Genomic DNA, 16,689 nt, shown 5'->3' on the forward strand with positions numbered 1-16,689 from the left:
AGACTCCTCACAGAGTGAGAAAGTGGGCCTTTCCTCTGAGACACGCTTAATCTGTCAGAACCCTACCACACTGAAAAGCCAAGAATTTCCAGCTCAGGTGCCAAAGCCCACCTAAGAGGCAGGGATTTTAATTCTAAGGAAGTCTTGGCTCCAAGAGAACAATGCATTTTGGAGAGGCATTCCATGAAGTCCTTACTCCAACAAACTGAAACATTAAACAAAAAGTTACTTTAAGACAGCAGGAGCTAAAACAAGAATGAAGGAAATCAGGCAACACTTTCGACAGCTTCTCAAAACCATGAGCCAGTGAAAGAATTCTAAGAATTAACCACCTACCCAGAAAATTTTCTTCTTAAAATTCTTCTCCCTACTATAAAATGTCTTCACTTCCATGATGGGATAGAAACGCATGGGCATGTCGCTGCAACATGACCTGCACGATTTCAACACCGTCAAGTTTCTATGGCCCTTTTGAAGTGAGGAGGGATCCACTTCCACGCCAAGCTGACAGACACGACCAAGTTGTGTAGGTGTTTTGTGCACTGACAAAAGTTGCCTGGTTCTTTGAAAAGGAGGAGGAGCTGGCTCTAGAGGCTGCTGGTTTCCTCCACAAATAAACCAACCTTTTTATTGTAAAAGAATGTGATTTATTTAAAATTTCTTCAAAATCATAGTCATTTTAGACATTTTAGAAAATATAGAAAGAAAGTCACCCATGATCTCACCATGCAGAGATATACCTGGGTATTTTCTCCTTCTAGGTTTTTTTCCTTCTATTTAAAAAGACAATTGTGATTTTACTGTAGATAAAAATCTATATCCTGCTTCTCCACATTCTATTAACATAGAAAATGTCCCATGCCATTAAGACTTCTTCATTTAAAATAGCTGAATAATATTCTTATCATATGGATGTAAGTTTTTTTTTTTATACAATTGTTAAAAAAAAGTCTACTGGCACCCATGTGCTAGGTAGTGCTTTAGGTGGTAAAGATACAAAGTGAATAAAAATGTTCTTACTTCATGGTGCTTATATTCTATAAAGATTTACATTTCTCTAATGCAGGTGCCCCCCTCCCACTATTATAATCAATATATCTTTTAAGTATGGGCTTTTTCTGCAATTCAAATTATTTCCTTGGGTTAAAGTCCCATAGGCAAAATTACTGAATCAAAGGGCATGGTCATTTTTTAAGGTTGCTAACACAAACAGTTAAAATGCTTTCACTATCAGAGTCAATAGATCATCTCGGTTTGGTAATGTTAAGATAGCCCCATCTCCAAACTGAGCACTGAGCACTGAGCCTCCCTTGAGATGTCTAAATCAGCATAGCACAAAGGTTAAAAAGCAAAAACTTTCTAAGCCTACAAAGTTTTTCTTACTCTGGTCAGGGCCTCCCGTCCCTGGTGTCCTGGGTAGGCTGGGCACTGAGGATTAGAGCAGCCTGAATCCTAACAAGCCAAAGGTGAAGCAGGCAGAGCTATCAGGCCAGGTGCTCCCTGGCCATACAACTGTGCACCACCCCACCACACCCTCAGCCTTCCCAACCACTGCCAGCCTCTGAATTCCCAGCTCCTGGGCCCAGGCAAGCATGTGGAATCCTATGACCTCATCTGGCAGGCAGGCAGCAGCCTGGTCTTCCCAAAAAAGCAAAGCCATGAGCACCTAAGACAAGGACGAAAAGCAAAAGCAGCTCTTCTTAACACCTGTTTTAGAAATCCTTGCACCACATTCAAGGGTTAGGCTTTATTTACAACACAGCTCCTTCTAGATGGTCATCTCCACTTACCAGGGAATTTGAAAATGCAAACTCTAATGCAAGCCTGCCTCACTTCCACCTGGACCAAAAAAAAAAAAAAAAAAAAAATGCCCTGTTCATAATGGAATAACAATAAAGCAATAACACCACCATCCACTATTGCCTCTAAAGGGCTTTACAGTGTACAAAGCATTTTTTACACATCTGGGCTATTTATACCATCAACCCCCATTTTATGAATGAGGAAACTGGGCTTGGAGAGGTTAAGTGACTTGCACAAGATAATTTCGTCAATAAGTGAAAAGGCTGGGACACGAATCCAGGCCTTCTATTTCTATGTTCTTCATATGATAACCTGCTGTCTGCTTCCCTTAGGAGTCTGTGGGGTGGCAGCCTCCTGGCCATGATCAAAAAGCCCTAAAGACAAGACATCAGGAAAACAGCACCATCTGCTACAACACCCTCTTCCTACCTCCCCTCCTTCTCCTTGTGCCCAGGGCCAAAGTTCTGAATGACAACACTTGTGTGACACTCAGTAGCCCCCAAATAGCCTTTGGTCCTACCGCAAGATCAGTTGGTAGATCTCTGGCAGATGGGAGCAAAGAGACTCTCCTATGTGCCTGGAGCAGATCCAGCAGCCAGCATAACCTTACCAGCAACGCCAGGGCTCCCCACCCAAAACCCTCACCAGCTTAAATAAACCCAGAGTCTTGAGTAAATGAATCTTGAGCTGGAAAGTGTAGGCACTAAGATGAATTTTACTTTCCAACATTAGAAGGAAAAATAACTTTTAAAATTCAACAAAAAATAGGTGTCATTTGCTCAGATCTAGAGGCAGCTCCCCAAAATTTCTTCCCTAATACGTATGCTGCCTTCTTTGCCAAAAAAGTTTTCGGCCATCTCCTGCATCTACACGAAGCTTTAGGTGTGCTCACGCTCACGTCTTACTCGATCCTCCCAGCTACCCACTGAGGAAGGCAGGACAGATCCCCATGTTACATATAAGGAAACTGAGGTTCCAGGTTATGAGATGTTATTGGAACACTAAATTATAAAAAGAAAAGTACGTTAAGAAAAGATATGAACCAGAGTAATGCCTCTTGAATACTGAGGTCTTAAAATCTGATCATTTTTGATCAAACACATGCAGCTTGCTAATAGCTGAGCTTCTTGTTCAGCACTCTTTGAGCAAAGGGACATGAGTTAGGTCCCTGGGCTATTCCACACAATCTTCTCAAATACCCAGTAGGGCAGGTTATTATGTGTCATCATACCAGGCTACAAGTGAGGAAAGTGAGGCCCAAAAGGAGTAGACTATTTACCCACAACTGCAGTCCACTCCTGTGTTCTGTGAACACCACCACGCTTTTGGTCTCTTTCCACTAGCCAGGTTCACAGTTACCAAGCAAGGGCTGCCAATTAAACACAGGTTCCTCAAACCCATTTGGAGATCGCAAAGTCCTCTAGCTTTATTTGCTGTCCCTGACCCCTCAGTCCAAAAGCCCCCAGTCTGTTCCATTTCCTGATTCTAAAACCCATGAAGAGGCTCATGTCCTACCACCCTGTCTCAAGAAGCATTTAGCAGGCACAGACACATCCCCTGAAATACCTGTTCTTAAACCTGAATTGCCACCTTGCTCCTTGGTAGTACAGAGATGGCCTGGCTGGGAGCCAGGTGGCTGGTTTCAAGGGAACACAAAAACTCTCTTCCTCACAAGGGCTTCTGTTTCTCTTCAGGCTACTGACAAAGTAATTTGGCAAATAAGGTAAACATACTCTAGCCTTCATTTTCAAATCCTATTCTTCCTCCCAGAAGTAGCTCCTCAAAGCTGAATGGCAGCCAATCTCACCTGGGAGAGGACCAGGGAGCACAGACGGAAGATGGCAGGGCAGGATTAGTCCCATGGAGGCGGGCCATCAGGAACCATCCACATAAATAAGCACATCTTCACAAGCCCTGGGCCCAGAAGGACTTAGGTTGGGCCCTACATAAGTCTGACAGCAAACACAAAAGACTTGATAGAATAAAGTGAGGACCAGGAAGAAATGGAGACCAATTTGAGCTTGATCTAAGAAAGAGCCTAGCTACAATCACAGATGAGGCTAGTCAAAATATAAATAGGGCCTACAGTTTCTTGCAATGTTTTTGCAAGATTTTCTGTTCATATGGGTTTTCACTATAATGTGAACAGTGACTCTGGTTGGTTAAACATAAAGGCTACAATTACTTAGCACAGCAATTTTTTTGGAATGGCAAGAAGTTCTGGAGTTATGTGAATGACACTCAACAGTGGAGGTCAGAGCACGCTGATGAATCTGGTTTTCGGACGGTGGTGGTATTGGGATGCCGAGAGTGTGACAAATCTGCTCCGTCAGCACCACCTCTTATCTGGCCCATGCTATAAAGAGGAGAAAGAGCTTAAAATGTGAGAAAAGTATGCGGCCTAAAACCTGAGTAGGGACTCTATCAAAGATCTTCTCATTATTATGCTCAGCAGTATTTGCCCCTACTGAACCTTCTGGCTCCCCAGTGTGGCTCCCAGAACACTGTAAAAGAGTCACGCTGCAGGCCTGAAGCCACATTCAGCACTGCCTCCAGGCTTGTTAAGTCACTTACTATCTTTGTGTCTCAAGAAAATCAAGGATTCTGGATAACCTATTAATACTCCTAGTTAGGTCCCCAAACTAGAAATGAAAACTCCAAGAACAAAAGAAATCATCTCTCCTCTTCTTCAGCTCTCATTCGGGCCCAACAATAGCAATCAGGCGTTGAAATCGCATCTCCACATTTCCTCAACATTTCTTAAGCTCCTTTTGGTTTATTTTACTTAACACTTTTATAAAACTGCTCTTTTAGTACAAAGTGTCACCACTGTTAATGTGACGTTTCTAAGGGGATGAGATTCCTATTGAAATGGTCTTTTGAGCTTGCACTATTTTGACAATGTCAAGATTTGTAACAGCTCACTGCACATGGGCATTCCTCTGACCCTCTTTCCTTCTAGAAGCATGGGAATCAGGCCTTGATGAGCCAATGAATGGTCCCCAACCTCTCTGCAAGTGGAAGCTATCAGTAACACAGCACTAATCAGCCTCCTTCAACATCTGCCCCCGGGCAACACATCAGCACAGAGCCCTGGAGTCAAAAGATCTGGGTTCAAACCAGAGCAAGCACCTCACCTCTCTGAGCCTCAGTTCTTCCATTTGCAAATAGGGGATAAAAATGTCCCTCTAAAAGGTTGTTGTGAGGATAAACTGAGGGAACATATATGAAAGAGCCTTGTAAAACGCCTGGCATATAGAAGGTACTCAGTTAATGTTTGTTGAATCTGACTGTGCCTTGACCATAGCAATGACTAAGAGACATCTAAATTTTAACAGAGCAAAAACAGAATGAGCCTCCTTCTCCCCAAACCCAATACTCCTCCAGGCTTCCCTATTTCCATTAACAGCATCACTATGCAAAAACCTTGGAGTCTCCCTCTATTCCTTTATCTTAACCTCCACATATAACATGTGAGGCACACAGAGGCAAGTCCTACTGCCTCTATCTATAAAATGTACTCCGAATTCATCCACTTCCCTCCATCTCTACAGCAGGCACCCTACTCATCTCTTGACTAGATACTACAACAGCCTTCTAACTGCTCTTTCTGCTTCCACCTTGGCCTCTGTGCCAGCCATTCTACTCACTGGAAGCCTGATGGATCTTTTAAAATAAGTTAGATCATGTCACACTCCTCCATTCAACCTACAACATCTCTATATCACACACAGAATAAAAATAAGCTCCTTACCTTGGCCTACAAAACCCTAGATGCCTTGACCCCGGACTGGTTCCATCCTCATCTGCACCATTCTTCCCCTTGCCCATCCTGGCCCAGCCACACTGGCCTCCTTTATATTCCTTGAACACTAAGCTCTCTCCTACCAGACATCCTTTGTACTAGCTGTCTTCTCAGCCTGGATGCTCTTTCCCCCGTATTCTCACAGCTGGTTCCTTGTCATTCACACCTCAGCAGAATTATCACCATCTCAGAGCCCTTCCCAACCACCCACTACAATAGCTCCCAGTCACTTCACATCACATCACCCTATTTTAATTATTACTAGCTGTTATTTTCCTTACTTGTGTGTTTGATTATTGTCAGTCTCTCTGCCTAGCAAGCATATTCCATGATAGCAAGGCCCTTGCCTGTCCTTTTACTATAGTATCAGCCTACTACAGCCTACTACAATGCCTGGCACATAGGAGGTATTCAAAAAATATTTTCTGAATGAAGGAAGGAGACATGACTAAGGAGACTCCTACCGTAAAGTGAGGCTATCCCTCTAAATGAGCTAGTTAATCCTACAGAAATCTTGACTCAGGTAACAGAGACAAGAACCTAACAGTCATCGGCTCTCAGAAGGCAGTTGGCTTCTATTCTTACTGCCAGAGGAAGGAAGAGTGAGACACCAACATGCCAAGAACACTTCATCCTTGGCTCTCCCCAACTGTGTTACAATATAATTTGGAGAAATTAGTCCTCCCCTGCAACTTCCCCCACACCCCTGCAAAGGAGGGTTAATACACTCAACAGAGAGAATCAAAGAATAGAAGGCAAACAGCCTAGAGGAAATTACTGTGTGATTAAAAACACACAGGAGGATAATACAAACATCACCTGCGTCTCCCTTGTGTGAACTGGGAGTGTGTTTGGTGTGAAACCTACAATTTGGTGACTGATGAAACACTCTCTAGTACTGCTCTCTACTTATTTCATGTGTGTTTATTCTCCTCCCCCTCTCCCCTCCCTTAAAGTGAGATCCTAAGTTCCTGGAGGGTTGGGAGTAGTCGTTCACTTATTTCTCCTGTCTCTCCTATGGTAAAGAAGCAGGAATACCCATGGAGTAGACACTTGAATTCGTTTACCTCAACAGCCTTAGCACAAACACAACGTCGCCTTCAGGGAGAGGCCATGCAGAACCCATCTTATTTTCTGATTTCAGCAGCTCAATGCGTGACAGAGCCCCCAGAGAGTGGGGGAGGCAGGGGCCTGCGGGCCCTGAGGAAGGATCCTGCGCCAGGGCTGGGAGCACGGAGTGGCAGAGCCCACCCCACACTGCCCACATCTGGCACACACTCTGTACCAAAGTGGGCAGTGACACGGAAAGCCAGTCAAACCCCAGACCCACCACCTGCAGGGCAGTTGGTAACTGCGCTCCTTGCCCAAAGGTGCCAAGAGGTGCAGAGCCTGACACAGAAAGAGCTGGGCATAAGGGAGTCATGAAATTAACTGAGCAAACTTAACGCTCATGCACCTTGCAAAGAGGGAAGTCTGTCCTCTGCAAACCCTGGCTTTAACAGACTAAAGATTTCTAGCATTGACAAGCTCTACATTTCATTAGATTCTCCTGAGGTTTTCACATACACTCAGTGGCCAACTCATTTTGTAAAGCACCTCTTCTGACCCAGTAACCCATACTGCAAACCTGTCTGCTTCCTCAGTCTCCACACGGAGCCAAGGACTTAGGATTGCTACTTGGTGAATAGAAAGTTTGAATTTTGGCTTCTCAGGATCCCAGTAATCATGAAAAGATTAAAGCAATGCTCCTGACAGAATGAGGAAATCAAACCTGGAGAGCCCTCCCCTAATTTTTTTTTTTAAAGGAAGTTGGCAGAGAAACAATGTAATAGGAGCCAAGTACCAGCTTTGTTACTACACCAGCTCCACTGCCCCAGCAACTATTCAACCGCCCTGGGCCTCAGTTTCCTCATCTGTAAAACGAGGGCGTTAAACTCTCCATCTAGAAAGCCCACATGAGGACTGCATGAACTCCAGGCACATCAGGGTTGCACAGACTGGAATTCAAATCCCAACTCAGACACAAGCTGGTAGTGTGTGACCTTGAATGAGTGACATTTCTGAGTTTATCTGTCAAAAAAGGAAGATTAATTCCAACCCTGCAAGGTTGTTATGAAGAGTACCGATAAAGTACCCGGCCCACAGTAGACACTTCAACCTTCAGTATCTGCTTTATTTTTCTTTTGCTAGCTCTACAACTGCACTCCGATGGAGTTGTTTTGCCTTTTTCCATGTTGCAAACTCTAGCATGATTAGCCTGCTACAGGACAGAAACTCAAGAACACACTTTCTTCCCTTTGAGTTAAGGCACAACACCCAGCCTCCTGTTTAAATTTCTATTTAAAGAACTCGCCTGCCAAGCAGAGTAGTTTAAGATCACTAGGCACCTTCTTTCAGCGACACTTTTATCCCCCACAGGGTCAAGCCCCATGGTTCAGAAAGGGCAGCCCAAGAACAATCACCTCCCCCCCAGCAGGCTGGTCTGAGCCAGGGTCACCACATTCTGCAGAAGTTTTCAAATGTCACGGGAAACATTTTTAACCTCAGAACACCCAGTTTTATGTTTCTGGTTAATGCACTTAAATAAGTCAGGTTCCTCAACTATAAAATGAAAAGGCTGGACCAGGAGATGTTTTAAGGATCTTCCTTCCAGCTGTAACATTTTAAGACGCTGAGGTTCATCTCAAACTACTTCTATCCACAGAGCTGCAGACTGAAATTTAACAACAGTACACATAACTGAACAGAGGCAGAACAGTTAGTTGTCCTCCTCCCTGATCTCACTTGCCAACGAAATATTCTTTGTAATAACATCAGGGAGTACCTGTAGTTAATGATACTTTTGTTCTACTTATGCCCAATTAAATTGGATTGTCGTCGTTTTTTATTTAACTTTAGGCACTCCCAACCATCAAAAACTTCCTTTCTCTCAGTCTTTACTTGGCTTTCATGAATCAGAATACATCGCAGCAAATTGAATCCCTATGAAACCAGTACAGGACTAACCTGCTCGCTCGTTCTTGCTGGAAAAGGCAGCTGACACACTCACTCTGTCTTTGAGCTCCATGTTCAGAATTGTGCCTTCCCTGGCCACAGCCTTAAGAAATCTGTTCAGGTCAGACAGAGAGGGAGGCTCGCAGTCTGCCTGCTCTCTCTCAGTTTCGGTTCTTGAACAGCTGCCTCCCAAGGTGTTACAAATCCAGCAGCCACTTGCTCCTGCTCATTCATTCCCCTTCCTCTCCACCCCCACGCAAAATCTGGCAACCAGGCAGGAACATATTTCCAGCTCTGAGTCACCGCCCCGCTGTGGCCAAGGGAAGTAGTGGCTGGGGTAAACAGCCAGGCAGGTACTTTGTGCCTCTAGGACCTACTTCTGTTCTTTAAGACCATGGGGTCAGCTGCCCCTCTAGAACCAGGACATAAGAAACACCTCTACCTGCAAGCTCTGGACTCAGAATGAATTGCTCACTCAGTTTTGTCCTGCCACACTGGGCTGAAATCAGCCCCAAAGCAGAGCCTATCTTCGGTGGAGAAACAATGGCTCCTTATCAATATTTCACACCAGTCAGGGCAGGGAAGAGATTGAGCAGTTATGAGTCACCATACCCAGTCCCCCTGGTAATCCATGATTCTTTCATCACTGCTTGGGATGGCTAAGACTCTCTAGGTACCAATTTAACCGTGAGGCACTCACTCCCAGAATAGGCCCAGAAAGGAGAAGGGCTGAGGGATTAGAAAGGGAAACCAAGGCACCAAACTCACAGATCAACACTGTGGCCCTTTTCATTGCAACCTGTGTGGGCCTACAAGTCAGGATGCAGGTGACCACTTGAAAAGCTCCACAGGGCAGAGACTACTCTTTTCACAGCTATGTTCTAGTGCTTAGCATAGTGCCTGGCACATAATAGGTGCTCAATAAATACTTGGTGAATGAAAAAAAATACAGGGGGTTTTGTTCTGCATCTCCTTAGGATGATAGTTTTACTAAAACTTGTGTCTACTACCATTTCTTCTCTTTTAGAAATCTCCATATCTTTTGTAACTCTTAATACTGCCTGTAGTGAGTGTTCTATAAGTCTTTAAAGTAGAAATGATTTACTGTGAAACTAATGAAGCTCAAGCTTTAAGGCCCCTCATTTTAAAAGCCCCCTCCAGGGCCCCAGGAAGGGCCCTACCAGTGTTTACATGCTTCTGCAATTTTTAAAGAAGGCCTCCCAAATTGCATAAACATCAAGCCCCACAAAATATTGATCTGCCATAGCAGAATGAAAAAATGAACTACTCATGAGCCATTCTGACATATTACCCTAACAAGTGCATTTGCTTTGACAAGACTTGTTTTAACCACAGAGGAGATATACTCTAGCCTATAGACACCTTCTAATCAATCACAAGTCAATTGCTACAAGACTGGATTAGGTTTAAGAGCAGAAATCCCATTCATTTAACACTTATTTAGCCCTACTATATGCTTTAGTACTCTGAGTGCCTTGGGGAAAAACAATGATTACATCATAATCACCCCAAGCAAACAGGAGCATACAATCCAATAGAGGAGAATGATATGGTTATAAACAGATACAATATAAATATGTATTTCACACACACACACACACACACACACACACACACACACACACACACACCCCAGTTAGAGTGGGTGCCATAACAGAAGTGAAAAGCAAAGCACTCTTACTTGCTGGACACAAAAACCTAGAAGGTAAATTATATTACCTCCCTTTTGGAAATGAGGAAATTGAGTCAAAGGCCATTCCAAGACCATCTAATCAGTAAGTAACAAGGTCAAAATTCAAGCCTGCATCTGCCTAACTCCAAAGTGTGGACTTGTTCCCAGTGGCTACACTTCGGCCAGTGGCCAACTGCTCCATAGAACCTCCAAAATGTCTGGGAAGACATGCCGGCTTCAGAGTTAGAGGAACCACATCGGCCCCAGCAGAGGTTGGCAAGCTTCCAAGGCCCTCACTCCCAGGAATGGAGGAACAGGAAATGCTATGAGCTTATTCATCTACAGGTATAATCCTTGTCCACCAGGAAACACCCCTTGCAGGGATTAGTGACAGCTACATGGGAGCCAGAAGGGGCCACATGCAAGGCTGTCACCCTGTGGCTTTGCCTCAAAATTCCATCATCCTTGTTGCCAGATCAATCATGCTGGAGCACAGCTCTCGTCCCACCATCTCCTGCCCACACACCCTCCATGGCTCCTCTCTGCCAAAGCCTCTTTATCTCTCACCACTGCCCTATACCCTTGGTTCCTGACAAATTTAACTGCCCACCAGTCCCCAAGTTACCCTGTCTTTCCTACCCCCAGGCTTTGGCTCCTACAATCCTCTTCCCTAATGAATTCTGCCTGACCTTCAAGGCCCCGTCTCTTCCAAGGAGCCCTTCCTGAGTTATCAACTCCAGGCCATCTGATTTCTCTCTTCCTCAATATTCTCAGCACTAAAGGTTTATACTCCTAATATAGCAATTATGCTTCCCAACAACTCTGTTCACTTTACTTTTCAAAAATTATTTCAGTACATGTTACAGAAAGGTATAAACTAAAAAGCAGTTCCCTTTCCCACCTCCAATTCGGTGTCAATCCCAGGAGCAACTGCCTTTAACAGTTTCTTGTGTATCCTTTTTGGGTTTTGAATTTATGAAATTTTTATGCATTTAAAATTTTGTACACTTATCCTTTTAGGTGATTTTTTTTAGAAAAAAAATTTTTAGAAAAAAATTTACCAAAGTAGAATAAAATTGCACACACTGTTCTGTAACTTACGTATCTTGGGCTCCTTCTCCACATCCATATGCGAGGATGAGCACAAGCAGCCCCCTCCACACACAGCTCCCCTAGGACCCCCACACCATACCAGACCAGCCTTGAGAGAGAGATGGCCCTATATGCCAGCCTGTCCCAATATGTATCAGAGATTCCGAATTGATGACCTGCAAACCAATCTGTGCCAAAAATTAGTTTTATTTGAGCTACCGAGATTGTAAAAATTTAGCCAAAGTTTAAAAATAGAAATATTTCACATAAGAATCCAGACCATCTTGTAAAAAACAAAAACTGTGGCAACAGTGGGCCCCCCATGAGAGGCAGAATGACCCTTCTATGTCACTGCACTCCCCTCTGTTCCCTACTGATTCTCAATATTGGGGCAAACACCAAGTGCTATCATCTATCATCACAACTACATTTCTAATTTTCTGACAGTAGAGAAATTTCTTTGTATACATTATCTCAGCCAGAATTGGGAAAACAAAAGATAAACAGAATGGTATGGCCAGGCATGGTGGCTCATACCTGTAATCCCAATACTTTGGGAGGCCGAGGTGGGAGGTTCACTTCAACACAGGAATTCAAGGCTGCAGTGAGCTATGATCATGCCACTGCACTCCAGCCTGGGTGACAGAGTGAGACCCGATCTCCAGAAAACAAACAAACAAAACCAGAGTAGTAAGACAATTTCAAAAACAAATTTAAGAGCATAAACACAGGCTGCCTTTTTGTTATTTCTTAAGTCTCCATGGACATTTGAGTTTACAATGCCTATCTTGTACCAACAGCACTGATTCCAGAGAAAACCTTCATTTCAGGAAGAAGATCTGTTTTAAAAAATAAAGGTTTCTTGCATAAGAATAAGAACTAAAGAAAAATGGAAAAAATTGGCCCCAAATTTTCCCTCTCATGAAAAAGATCTTAGAAGAGTCTTTCTAGGCTGGGTGTAGTGGCTCACGCTTATAATCCTAGCACTCTGGGAGGCTGAGGCAGGAGAATCGCTTGAGGTCAGGAGTTCAAGACCAGCCTGAGCAAGAGTGAGAACCCTGTCTCTACTAAAAATAGAAAAAATTAGCTGGTCATGGTGGCACACATCTGTAGTCCCAGCTACTTGGGAGGCTGAGGCAGAAGGATCGCTTGAGCCCAGGAGTCTGAGGTTTCTGTGAGCTAGGCTGATGCCACGACACTCTAGCTGGGCAACAGAGCAAGACTCTATCTCAAAAAAAAAAAAAAAAGAGTCTTTCTAACAACTAACAGTGGAGTAGACTCGCCCTTAACCTTGCCTGACTAGACTCCTAAAGAGGTAAACCCCAAGCCAGCCACCATATTCCTTCTTCCAGAGTGAAAAATTTAGAAAGACACCACCAACAGTGCTGTCCCTAAAGAATCCAAAGGAAGAGAGGTACCAGTGGATGCAGCCCCAATGGACACGCAAAGGGGCCACTGACAGCACAGGGGCTCCCAAAACAGAAAAGCATCTGACCAGGTCCTGCCTGGAGCAAGATCAGAGACCTCCCCCAATGTGAAAAATGCACAGTCTACTGTGGTGTCTGGAGCACAGGCCCTGGAGTCCAGCCCTCTACAGCTGCCCACATCAGATAAGGAAACTGCTTCAGAAAGCAGCTGCAAAGAGTTGCCACCATCTTTTAAAAATAATTGCTTCAGTAGGTATTCAGAAGGAATCTTAAAAGGCCCACAATTGCTACATGATCAGACCTGAATGATACTGCATTACTTGCCGCCAACATTGACATGTGACATCAATATATTCCTTCACTCATTTAACAAATATTTGAGAGCCAACTCGATGCCAATCCCATAGTGTTTACACCTGCAAGGTGAGTAATCAAGAAGAAGGAGGGGGTGTGTAACAGTTCAGTTTCTATAGCCTGCCAAAGATGAACAAAAGGACAGAGTTTTTCAGACATTCAGACTGGTGAATGATAATCTGTCTTCTTAGTCAAGAGCTGTAAATTCTAAGTTTATTAAGCCAAGCTGAGACCTATTTTATCACAGAGGGTAACCCTGGCTTTCCAGAAGTCACAGTATTAAAAGTTTTGGGGCTGAAATTGACTCAGCTCACCTCATCCAATCTCTTTCTTTTGTAGATGAGGAAATTGAGGGCTGGGAAGGTTAAGGGAATTGCTCGAGGTCACAGTTATTATTGAATCATAAATTAACACTAGATTCCGGAAAACAAGGATTCAGAAAAAAATATCATACATTGTTTTAAAACTAATTTCCTTCCTTCAACAAAATCCATCTCCCAGTGACTAATTTCTACTAGCAAACATGAAAATTACATTGTAGAGCTAGGAATCCCTGTGTCCAGTCAAAAGATCTCACACAGAAATCCAGCATCGTTGGTCTGGATTTGAGTGGCATACAAAACACACGCAGGGGAGAAAGCCCAATGAAGACAGAAGCAGAGACTGGAGTGATGCATCTGTAGGCCACAGACTGCCAAGAACTGCTGGCAGCCATCTGAAACAAAGAGAGAGGCATGGAATGGAACCAACTCTGTTGACACTTTGATTTTGGACTTCTGGCCTCCAGAACTATAAGAGAATAAGTTTCTGTTGTTTTAAGCTACCAAGTTTGTGTAATTTGTTATGGTAGCCCTGGGACACTCATACAGAATCTGTATTAGCTCAGTGGCTTTGATTTACTATAAACCCGAGTAGTCAACAGTGTGGAAAAGCCGTCACAAGGGCCACGAGGACCTTGGGACTCACTTAATAGTAGTACAGACCCCAAAACAAGGAAGGTAAAATGTTCTTCAGTTTTGAACTAATCAGACCCAACCCAAATATGTGTCCACTTCTGGGAACCGCACCTTGTGGGAGGAAGCCCAGGAGACACAGGCCAGGACTGTGAAGCGCTCTAGTGGGTCAAAGGAACTGGAGTTTTGTCCTGGGAAGACTCAGGGCACACAACTGTTGTCTTCATCTCTGAAGGACCATCAAGAAGTAGAGTAATTCAATTTGTTCCCTGAGGTCAAGGACAGTCACTGGGAGACATAGTTTTCAAGGAATAGAGTGTTAACAATGTCACAGAGTGGTCTCTGAACATCACTGGCTGACTGCCTTCTGTTGGTGGAAGTTTTCAAGCCCAGGCCAAAAAACCATCTGGCAAGGATGCTGGTAATGAAAAAATGCAAACCCCAGGTGTACAATCAGCCAAGATGACCTTATGCTCCTCTCCAGCTCTGTGAATCTATAAATCCATAAAACACACCATTTGGCAATTATATGTGTCAAGAGATGTCTGAAATACATGGGTGGGATGCAGAGACCCCGAGCATGAGGATATCTATGGTGGGAAAACAGAACCCAGGCCCTGCCCAGAGCACTGGCTGAGAACTTACGGCAAGCTCCCAGGAACCTGGCAGCAAGAGGTCACAGCCCTACAGGTGAAGCTGGTTCAGGTGCTTTAAGCCCTTTCTCATAGGAAGCTTACACTGAAACTGACAATATCTATGTTGAGGTTTCTCTTTTATTCATTAATTTAAAAAATAAACAACAAACATATATTTCTCACCGTTCTAGAGGCTGGGAAGTCCAAGATCAAGATGCTGGCAGATTTGGTGTCTGGGGAGGACACACTCCTCATAGATGGCACCTTCTTGCTGTGTCCCCACATTGTGGAAGGGGCAAACAAGCTCCCTCAAGCCTCTTTTACAGGGACACTAATCCCACTTATGAGGGCTCTGCCTTTCAAGCTTTCTCCTCTGATACGTAACCCTAACAGCCCAATGTGGCCAGTACCCACTAATAAACTACTAAGACTATATGAAAAATAATAGTGCCCCATTTCCTGAGTACCTACTGTTATAACTGCTTGAGACACATGCATGTATTATCTCTAATGGTTACTTCAATAGTACAAAGTAGTATCATCTTAGGGAACTGAAGTATAAGAGAGGTTAAATCATTTGCCCAAGGCCATACATTTCCTACAGGAATTAAGATTCCCATTAGAATCCAAGTCCAGAAGCCAAACTCATCTCCTGAATCATGATGTCTCCTCTGCACCCTACTGTGGGCATTTAATTTGTTCAAGGTAAATACCAATATCAGACAAGTGGGAAGGAAATAGGTGGCTTTCTCTCTCTGGGCCTCAGTCACCTCATCTGTGAAATGGGGAAAGGTTGGAGATGATGAACACAGGGAGCCCTTCCCACTCTGACACCATGGTGCTGCCCTACAACTGAATGTTACTAGATTCCTTTCCTCTCAGTGTCACCTCCACACTGTTGGGGTTGAAAAAGTGGTGACAGGGAAGGCAGTAATTCTCTAGCATCACCCACAAGGAGGTCATACCTGGTAACTTTCCCTATGCTGCCTAGAGGTCAGAGCAGTAATGGAAGGAGAAAACCAAGAACAGGCACAAAGTCTGCTGTATGAGCTCATTTGCAGGTGTGCAGCTTGGAATGACCCACATAAATCTTGACATTTAGCACTTTTCTCCATAAACCAGGGCTACGCTATAAAGTATCAGCACGCAGATCTGACGGCTAGTGGTGCCCAGAGCCCAGGGGATGGCCATGAGGAATTAAAGCACAGGGTCTTTATTTGGAAAAGATAAAGTTATCTGTGGGGTGTGAGAGGGAAAGTGGTGCAGCCATGTTTCAGTGGAAGGAGCCTCCCGCAACCGCTTCCCACAGGGTTAATGCTGTCCTGAATCAGGTTGCAGAGCACCCTCCAACCCACCCTGTTGGGGACCTCTGGCTTGGCAAAGCCTCCTCTTTCCCAGCTGCCCCCTCTAAGGGTCTTCTAGCAGTGGTGTTAAAGGAGCTTAGGGACTCCAGAGGCCTAACAGTAAGGGGTCAGGGTAGGGGGAGCTGCCACGGGCCTGAGGAACTTAGCTCCTCCCTGGCCCAGGCCAAGGGGCCATCCCACCCTCAGTGCTGGGGGAAAGACGCCGGACATCCAGTCAGGGAGGGTCTCTCTCTGCCTATCTTATTTCAGAAAAGGCCAAAATGGGATGATTTCGGAAACTCCCCACCCAAACCAGTTTCCTCTTCAATTCCCTAGTGATGCCCATTCAGGAAGGCAGCCCCAGCTAGAGGAACATGGCAGGAAGAAGGCACCTGACCCACAGGACCCCAAGTACCTGGAGTTTCCAGTGAGCACACCACTGAGCCCAGATGGAATATCCTAATAGATGTTTCTAGTTTTATTCTAACATTTCTTTCTTTTTCTTTTTGGTTTTGCAGGAGGCAAAGACAGACAGGAGAAGGGAGGGGGTAGGAGAGAAGCATCAAAGTCAGTGGAAAGACTCTGGACTT

At 44.4% G+C, this 16,689-nt stretch overlaps 1 protein-coding gene across 6 annotated transcripts in view; it reads right to left on the reverse strand.

Annotated features, from left to right (window-relative positions):
* Positions 1-16,689, reverse strand: part of PLEKHA7 (pleckstrin homology domain containing A7) — a 214,873-nt gene that overhangs the window by 86,991 nt on the left and 111,193 nt on the right. Inside the window, exon 1 of one of the 6 annotated variants that reach the window (XM_045557600.1) lies at positions 8,615-8,742. The exons of the other annotated variants lie outside the window; for them this stretch is intronic. The gene's annotated coding sequence lies outside the window, so the exon portion shown is untranslated. Of the gene's footprint in view, positions 1-8,614; positions 8,743-16,689 lie in introns of those variants that run through there. 6 annotated transcript variants of the gene reach the window in all.

This window comes from Lemur catta, chromosome 7 (genome assembly GCF_020740605.2).
Source record: "Lemur catta isolate mLemCat1 chromosome 7, mLemCat1.pri, whole genome shotgun sequence".
Taxonomy (NCBI): Eukaryota; Metazoa; Chordata; class Mammalia; order Primates; family Lemuridae; genus Lemur; species Lemur catta.